The 9,328-nt window shown below is 49.6% G+C and overlaps 1 protein-coding gene across 1 annotated transcript in view; it reads right to left on the bottom strand.

Annotated features, from left to right (window-relative positions):
* Nucleotides 1–7,372: 7,372 nt before the first annotated feature.
* The window catches only part of SELENOW (selenoprotein W), a 6,795-nt gene continuing 4,839 nt past the window's right edge, over nucleotides 7,373–9,328 (bottom strand). The window contains exon 6 of the mRNA XM_017889179.1: nucleotides 7,373–7,762. The gene's annotated coding sequence lies outside the window, so the exon portion shown is untranslated. The remainder of the gene's footprint in view (nucleotides 7,763–9,328) is intronic.

The raw sequence follows: 9,328 nt of genomic DNA on the forward strand, positions 1-9,328 counted from the left end.
AAAAAAAAAAAAAAAAAAAAAAAAAAAACCATACAAACAAACAAAAAACTCTGTGAATTTTTAATATGAAAGATTTTTTGGTGAAAGGGAGGGTTTGGAGAAGGGTTAGATGAGTCAAATCATGTAAATCTTAACACTGATGATGGTCAGTGATCAACAAACCATATCTGCCATTATTATGGCTAATAATAGCATCACATACAGAAAGTTATTGGTCTTTTTCTAACTGTCAGTCTCTCTCTCTCTCTTTTTATTTTTTATTTATTTATTTTTTTGAGATGAAGTCTCTCTCTGTCACCCGGGGGGCTAGAGTGTAGTGATGTGATCTCAGCTCACTGCAACCTCCACCTCAAGCAATTCTCCTGCCTCAGTCTCCCAAGTAGCTGGGAGTACAGGCACGTGCCACCATGCCCGGCTAATTTTTATGTTTTTAGTAGAGTAGGGGTTTCACTATGTTGGCCAGGCTGGTCTTGAACTCCTGACCTCAAGTGATCCAACCACCTTGGCCTCCCAAAGTGCTGGGATTATAGGCATGAGCCACCTCGTCTGGCCTACATCTTCTTCAATTATTTTTGTTATTGTTTTTTCGTTTGTTTTTTGAGTCAGGGTCTCGCTGTGTTGCCCAGGCTGGAGTGCAATGATATGATCTAAGCTCACTGTAACCTCCACCTCCCAGGCTCAAGGGATCCTCCCACCTCAGCCTCCTGAGTGACTGGGATCACAGGCACGTGCCACCACGCCTGGCTAATTTTTTGTATTTTTGGTAGAAACAAGATTTTGTCACGTTGCCCAGGCTGGTCTCTAACTCATGACCTCCAGAGACCCTCCCATCTCAACCTCCCAGTGTTGAGATTACAGGCATGAATCACTGGGCCCGGCCTCATTTTTCAATATGCATCCAGTGATCATGTAAGTATTGTTAACCCACTCAGGTGGGTGTGGGCGGATCTCTATACCATCCCCGCTGGGTCCACCACTCCGTCCTCCCCCTGCCCGCTCTGAAATGGAAGCACCCCCACCTCTTCTTTCTGCCACTCTGCCTCTCCTTTGCTGCCCCCTGGTGGCAATCCTGGCCCCTGGGTCTCCCCAGCGTTGGTTCTCTGACCCTGTCCTGGTCCCATTTAGCAAGTGTCCCAATCCTCTTAAGCCAGGCCAGCCTCAGCAGAGCAGAGAGAGAATTAGATCCGATTTGGAGGCAGGAGACACCCAACAGGCTACTGGGGAAGGGGGTGGGGACAGACAGCTTGGATAAAACAGAAGCCCCTCCAGCTTTGGGAGGTCAAAGCTGGCAAATCGCTGGAGCCCAGGAATTCGAGACCAGCCAGGCAGCACAGCAATACCCCGTTTCTATAATAATATTTTTAAAAAAGAAAAGAAACCAAAGGCTGAACAACTTGAGCTTACAAAGAAGAGCTTCAGTGGATTGAAAGACGTCAGATGCATAGAAGTCCATGGGTTCACAATGGTCCTCCAAAGAGAAAGGAAAAAACTAGAGAAAGTTGTTGAGGCTCCAATTTAATGTTCTGCAAACTGCTAAATTAAAAAGAATCTCCTGGCCAGGCGCAGTGTGGTTCACACCTGTATGGCTGGGCACAGTGACTCACACCTCTAATCCCAGTACTTTGGAAGGCCGAAGCAGGTGGATCACCTGAGGTGAGGAGTTTGAGACCAGCCTGGCCAACAGGGGGAAACCCCGTCTCTACTAAAAATACAAAAAAAGGCCAGGTGTGGTGGCTCAAGCGTGTAATCCCAGCACTTGGGGAGGCCAAGGCGGGAGGATAACAAGATCAAGATATTGAGACCATCCTGGCCAACATGGTGAAACCCCATCTCTACTAAAAATACAAAAATTAGCCAGGCGCGGTGATGGACCCCTGTAATCCCAGCTACTCAGGAGGCTGAGGCAGGAGAATCGCTTAAACCCGGGAGGCAGAGGTTGCAGTGAGCCAAGATCTTGCCACTGCACTCTAGCCTGGACGACAGAGGGAGACTCCCTCTCAAAAAAAGAAAAAGAAAAAAAGAAAAAAAAGAGTTTAATTGGATTATTTGTAATACAAAAGTTAAATGCTTGAGGGAATAGATACCTCATTTACCCTGATGTTATTAGTATGCATTGTATGCCTGTATCAAAATAACCCATGTGCCCCATAGATAGATACACCTACTATGTACCCAGAAAATTTTTATTATTTATTTATTTATTTATTTATTTATTGTGTGTGTGTGTGTGTGAGATGGAGTCTCACTCTGTCACCAAGGCTGGAGTGCAGTGGAACCATCTCGGCTCACTGCAACCTCTGCCTCCTGGCTTCAAGCGATTCTCCTGCCTCAGCCTCCCAAGTAGCTGGGACTACAGGAGCGCACCACGACGCCCGGCTCCTTTTCGCAATTTTAGTAGAGACAGGGTTTCACCATGTTAGCCAGGATAGTCTCGATCTCTTGACCTCGTGATCCGCCCTCCTCGGTCTCCCAAAGTCCTGGGATTACAGGCGTGAGCCACCGCGCACGGCTACATTTTCATTTTTAAAAAGAAAGTGTCATGTCACCAATCCAAAGATGGTGTTTCACTTGACTCTCCTAAATCTAGATGACCGGAAGTGATTCCTGGTGACCCACAGGGATTCCACAGCGATTCCTGGTCTTCCGCGGTGACCCGAGGCGAACTGAGAAGATGCAGTTCTCAGACGTGGCCACATGCTGTCGCTGTTATAAAGGAATTCTTGGTGTCTCCCTTTTCAGGCTGGGTGATGTGCATGCTGAATTCTTTGAAGGTGTGAATTGTCTTGATTACTCCAAAATCAGATGGTGGCGTTTTCATGCATACGGTACAATTAAAATAAGAGCCCTGGTAGATATTTGTAGTGCTCACCAAGTTTTCAAGTTTTCTCCTCCTTTTTTTTTTTTTTTTTTTTGAGACGGAGTCTTGCTCTGTCACCCAGGCTGGAGTGCAGTGGCCGGATCTCAACTCACTGCAAGCTCCGCCTCCCGGGTTTATGCCATTCTCCTGCCTCAGCCTCCCGAGTAGCTGGGACTACAGGCGCCCGCCACCTCGCCCGGCTAGTTTTTTGTATTTTTTTAGTAGAGACGGGGTTTCACGGTGTTAGCCAGGATGGTCTCGATCTCCTGACCTCGTGATCCACCCGTCTCGGCCTCCCAAAGTGCTGGGATTACAGGCTTGAGCCACCGCGCCCGGCCCTCATCTCCTTCTTAAACATAGGAAAATTAGGTTCCCCAGCCAAGTTCTGCAGGTGGGCGGGAGTTTCGTGGTAGGGGTTCGGAAAGTGGGCGGGGCTGTGTAACTGGTTCTGGCCAATGGGCTGTGACGAAAGCTGATACGCATCACGCCTTTAGCAGCGAATGCCTGCTCTGAAGGCCAAGGCGGGAAAGATCGCTTGAAGCCAGGTTCGAGACCAACCTGAGCAACACAGCAAGGCCTCCCACAGTGCCCCATCCCCGCCCAGTTCCCCTCCAAAACGAAAAAAATAAATTAGCTGGGAGTAGTGGTGCGCTTGTAGTCCCAGCTGGTCGGGAGGCTGAGGGGCAAGATGGCTTGAGCCCAGAAGTTCCAGGCTGGAGTGAACCGCGATCATGCCACTACACTCCAGCCTGGGCGACAGAGCGATACCTTCCTCTCTTTAAAAACAAGAAAAGTAGGCCGGGCGCGGTGGCTCACATCTGTAATCCCAGCACTTTGGGAGGCCAAGGCAGGTAGATCACCAGGTCAGGAGTTCGAGACCAGCCTGGCCGACATGGTGAAACCCCATCTCTACTACAAATACAAAAATTAGCTAGATGTGGTGATGTATGCCTGTAGTCCCAGCTGGTCGGGAGGCTGAGGCAAGACAATCGCTTGAACCTGGGAGGTGAAGGTTGCAGTGAACTGAGATCACGCCACTGCACTCCAGCCTGGGCAACAGAGTAAGACTCCGTCTCAAAAAAAATGAAAGAAAAGCCAATGCAAGATTGCCTATGCTCTCTCCGCTCTGTTCACTAAAGCTGCTTTGGGGCCAGGTGCAGCAACAGGATGCAGAATTGCACTGTCTGATAACAAGCACATATTACATGGGTTGAATGTTATTTTTTTCTTTTTTTGAAACAGTCTGTCGCCCAGGCTGGAGGGCAGTGGTGCCATCACAGCTCACTGCAGCCTCGACCTCCTGGGCTCAAGCAATCCTCCCACCTCAGCCTCCCAAGTAGCTGAGATTACAGACATGCACCACCATGCCCGGCTGTTTTTTGTATTTTTTGTAGAGACAGGGTCTTACTATGTTGCCCAGGCTGGTCTCAAACTCCAGGGCTCAAGTGATTCTCCCAGCTCAGCCTCCCAAGTGTTAGGATTCCAGGCGTAAGCCACCGTGTCTGGCCAAATGTAAATTTAATCACTCAGTTCCTTGGTCATGCCACATTTCAAGTTGTCACCAGCAACATGAAGTCAGTGACTATGGTGTTAGGCAGGGCAGATAGAGAAAAATTCCATCGTGCTGGCCAGCGCAGTGGCTCTCCCTGTAATCCCACCACTTTGGAAGGCCGAGGTGGGCGGACCACCCGAGGTTAGGCGTTTTGAGACCAACCTGGTCAACATGGTGAAACCCCATCTCTACTAAAAATACATAAAAAAAAAAAAATTAGCTGGGCATGGTGACTACAGGCGGGTGCCTGTAATCTCAGCTACTTGGGAGGCTGAGGCAGGAGAATCGCTTAAACCCGGGGGGTAGAGGTTGCAGTGAGCCAAGGTCCCGCCATTGCACTCCAGCCTGGGGAACAAGAGTGAAACTCCATCTCAAAAAAAAAAAAAGAAAAGAAAAGAAAATTCCATCGTGTAGAAAGTTCTATTGTACAGCATTGCTCTAGATTTCTGATTAGAAGTAGGAGAATTGTTGCCCTGGAGAGGGCTTTGCATGTGCTGTGTTCATCCATGGAGATTTGTTTGTTCTGGTTTGTTCCCACTGAAGCATAAGCCAACCTAGTCTGGCCCTGCCAGATTTCTTGCTTAAACAAAGAACTGAAAAGTCATGTGTCATTTAAATATTACCTGGTGCCACAGTGTGGCTTGGCTAACAGGTGGAGTGCTGACAGCTGAGGATAACTGGCTGACCTCAAATGTTAGACCAGTTGGCAAATGGGATTACGGAACCTCCACTGAGTCTCAGATGTTCAGATGCCACTCTCTGTGATCTCTCTCTACCTAGCTTAGAACTACACCACCAAGGCCGGGCGCAGTGGCTCACACCTGTAATTCCAGCATTTTGGGAGGCCAACACAGGCAGATCACCTGAGGTCAGGAGTTTGAGACCAGTCTGGCCAACATGATGAAACCCCATCTCTACTAAAACACACACACACACACATTAGCCGGGCGTGGTGGCATACACCTGTAATCCCAGCTACTCAGAAGACTGAGGCAGGGCATTGCTTAAACCAGGGAGGTAGAGGTGGTTGCAGCGAGCCAAGATCGTGCCACTGCTCTGCACTCCAGCTTCAGCGACAGAGCGAGACTCCATCTCAAAAAAAAAAAAAAAAAAAAAAAAAAAAACTACACCACCAGGCCAGGGTCTGTGGCTCACGCCGGTAATCCCAGCGTATTGGGAGGCCAAAGCAGGAGGATCACTTGAGGTCAGGAGTTTGAGACCACCTGGGCAAAATAGCAAGACTCCATCTCTACAAAAAAAAAAAAAATTAGAAAATAAGCCAGGCATGATGGTATGTGCCTGTGGTTTCAGATACACAGGAGGCTGAGGTAGGAGGATCACTTGAGCCCAGGACATCGAGGCTGCAGTGAGCCATGATCCTACCACAGCACTCTAGCTGGGTGACACAGGGAGAACCTTAGAAAAAAGATGAACTGTATGTACTACCAAAGGACTGTCATACTAAGAAAATCTCAGAATCATTAGAAATGAAGCCACGTGGGGGCTTGTTTCTTTGAGACAGTGTCTGACTGTGTCGCCCAGGATGGAGTGCAGTGGCATAATCTCAGCTCACTGCAACCTCTGTTTCCCGAGTTGAAGCGATTCTCATACCTCAGCCTCCCGAGTAGCTGGGACCACAGGCACCTGCCACCACCTGGCTAATTTTTGTATTTTTAGTAGAGATGGGGTTTCCCCATGTTGGCCAGGCTGATCTCAAACTCATGGCCTCAAGCAATCCGCCTACCCTGGCCTCCCAAAGTGCTGGGATCACAAGCATGAGCCACTGCACCCAGCCTCTTGATGCTATTGTTGATGGCTGTCTTAACGTTTCCCAAGTGTCACTGGGCAGAGATCCATGGAATGTGGTGGGTTTCAGGAGTCAGCAGCATTCGACTTGGGAGAGGAACCATTTTATTTCTGTCCTCCCAGAATGAGTGGGTCAAGGTTTGAGTGAATCAGTTTAAAATTGTACCTGATTGGAGTAAAGTGTGCATGCACTTCATGGCTATCAATAGTTACAAAAACAGCCGGGCGTGGCAGTTCATGCCTATAATCCCAGCACTTTGGGAGGCCGAGGGCGGGTAAATCACGAGGTCAGGAGTTCAAGACCAGCCTGATCAACATGGTGAAACCCCGTCTCTACTAAAAATATAAAATCCTATTAGCCGGGCATGATGGCACAAGCCTGTAATCCCAGCTACTCAGGAGGCTGAGGCAGGAGAATCGCTTCAACCCGGGAGGCAGAGGTTGCAGTGAGCCGAGATCACACCACTGCATTCCAGCCTGGGTGACAGAGCGAGACTCTGTCTCAAAAATAAATAAATAAGAATAAATAAAAATACAAAAATTAGGCCTGGCACGGTGATTCACACCTGTAGTCCCAGCATTTTGGGAGGCTGAGGTGGGAGGGACACAAGGTCAGGAGTTCGAGACCCATCTGGCCAACATAGCAAAACCCCATCTCTAATAAAAATACAAAAAATTGGCTGGGCATGGTGGCGGGCACCTGTAATTCCAGCTACATGGGAGGCTGAGGCAGGAGAATCGCTTGAACCCGGGAGGCGGAGGTTGCAGTGAGCCGAGATTGTGCCACTGCACACCAGCCTGGGCGACAGAACAAGACTCCGTCTCAACAAACAAAAAAGAAAAAGAAAAAAAAAAAGAAAAAGAAAAGGAAAAATTAGCCAGGTATGGTGGTGCACACCTGTGGTCCCAGCTACTCGGGAGGCTGAAACAGGAGAATCACTGGACCCCGGGAAAGAGAGGTTGCAGTGAGCTGGGATCACACCACTCCACTCCAGAGCCAGACTGTCTCAAAAAATAATAACCTCAGCATTGCTGTAAGGTGCTTCCTTACAGAGGGCTGGTGCACTCAACACTCATCATGCGGTCACTCATTTTTGGGACACGGTCCTGGAGGGAGGAGGCCCGGGGTAAAACAGGATACACTCCTCACAAGCACATTCGGTTAAATTCCTCCAATATTTATTGGATCGTGAATGGTTGCAAACGTCGCCGCAATCAGAAACTCACCCATCCTGATGCCTCTCTTGGCTTCCCCTTGAGAAGGATGCCTGAGGCAGGACGTCCCCCAAACTCCAGGGGACAACTGGGGAAGACATGGGGTATGCAAAGAGATATGATGAAACCAGGGGACAGGAGGAGGGTGGGGTGGTATGGATTCCGGGGAAGACATACACAGACTCCCACACAGAGGCAAAGACCAGCGGCGTCAATCTCTGCCCCCAACAGCAGCCACGAGAACATCAGGGAAAGACCAGGCGTCCACAAGACTTTTCAGTCCTTCCTATCATGAAGCGTCTGCTGAGAGGGGCTGGGCCAAGGTCGCTGGACTGTGGAGAGAAAAAGAGGTGGTTGGGGGAGGGAGTCAGTTTGCGGGAACAGAGGCCAGGCTTGGGGCCCGTGTTAAAAGGAAGAAAGATAGCCGGGTGCCGTGGCTCACGTCTGTAATCCCAGCACTTTGCGAGGCTGAGGCGGGCGGATCGCTTGAGCCCAGGAGTTTGAGATCAGTCTGGGCAACATGGTGAAAAAAACCCATCTCTACAAAAACTAGAAAAATTAGCTGGGCGTGGTGGTGCAAAACTGTAATCCCAGCTACTCGGGAGGCTGAGGCAGGAGAATCCCTTGGGCCTGAGATTTGGAGGTTGCACTGAGCTGAGATCGTGCCACTGCACTCCAGCCTGGGTGACAGAGCGATACTGTCTCAAAAAAAAAAAAAAAAAGAATTCAAAGCCTGCATGGTGGTACCCCGCCCCCACGCTCAGTAGCACCAGTCCACGATGCATTCAGCTGATGCAGCTTTGGAATTAGGCAATTCCATTTTTCTTTTCCTTTATGTTAGAGGGATTTGCTTTGTTTCAGACCTGCACATAAGGCAAGATATCGTTTCTGCATTACTTCATATTGGCACGTCCCAAGTCACATTGAACATAACCTCATTCTGCTCTAGTAAAGAATTCTAGGAAATGGAACTTCAGTGTAATGCATCTGAAACTAGTTTTCTGGCACAAGGCATGCTGGGAGCTGGTACTTGGGCCCACAGTGTGTTGGGATGGGACACTTTGTTCTTGATCAGCATGAAGAGGGAACTGGTGCTGAAGTTTAGAGGGGGGTAAAAAGTATCTCCCGGCACGGTCGCTCATGCCTGTAATCCCAGCACTTTGGGAGGCCGAAGCAGGCGGATCACCTGAGGTCAGGAGTTCAAAACCAGCCTGGCTAACACTGTGAAACCCCGTCTCTACTAAAAAACACAAAAAATTAGCCGGGCGTGGTGGCAGGTGCCTGTAGTCCCAGTTATTCGGGAGGCTGAGGCAAGAGAATGGCATGAACCTGGGAGGTGGAGCTTGCAGTGAGCTGAGATCGTGCCACTGCACTCCAGCCTGGGCGACAGAGTGAGTCTCCGTCTTAAAACAAAACAAAACAAAACAAAAAAATACAAAAATTAGCCGGGCGTGGTGGCAGACATCTGTAATCCCAGCTACTCAGGAGGCTGAGACATGAGAATCCCTTGAACCCAGGAGGCAGATGTTACAGTGGGCTGAGATCATGCCACTGCACTCCAGCCTAGGCGACAGAGCCAGACTCCACCTCAAAAAGTAAACTATGCTCAGGCCGGGCGCGGTGGCTCAAGCCTGTAATCACAGCACTTTGGGAGGCCGAGACGGGCGGATCACGGGGTCAGGAGATCGAGACCATCCTGGCCAAAACGGTGAAACCCCGTCTCTACTAAAAAAATACAAAACCTAGCCGGGCGAGGTGGCGGGCGCCTGTAGACCCAGCTACTCGGGAGGCTGAGGCAGGAGAACGGCATGAATCCAGGAGGCGGAGCTTGCAGTGAGCTGAGATCCGGCCACTGCACTCCAGCCTGGGCAACAGAGCGAGACTCTGTCTCAAAAAAA

This window comes from Rhinopithecus bieti, unplaced genomic scaffold (assembly GCF_001698545.2).
Source record: "Rhinopithecus bieti isolate Rb0 unplaced genomic scaffold, ASM169854v2 scaffold_574, whole genome shotgun sequence".
NCBI lineage: Eukaryota > Metazoa > Chordata > Mammalia > Primates > Cercopithecidae > Rhinopithecus > Rhinopithecus bieti.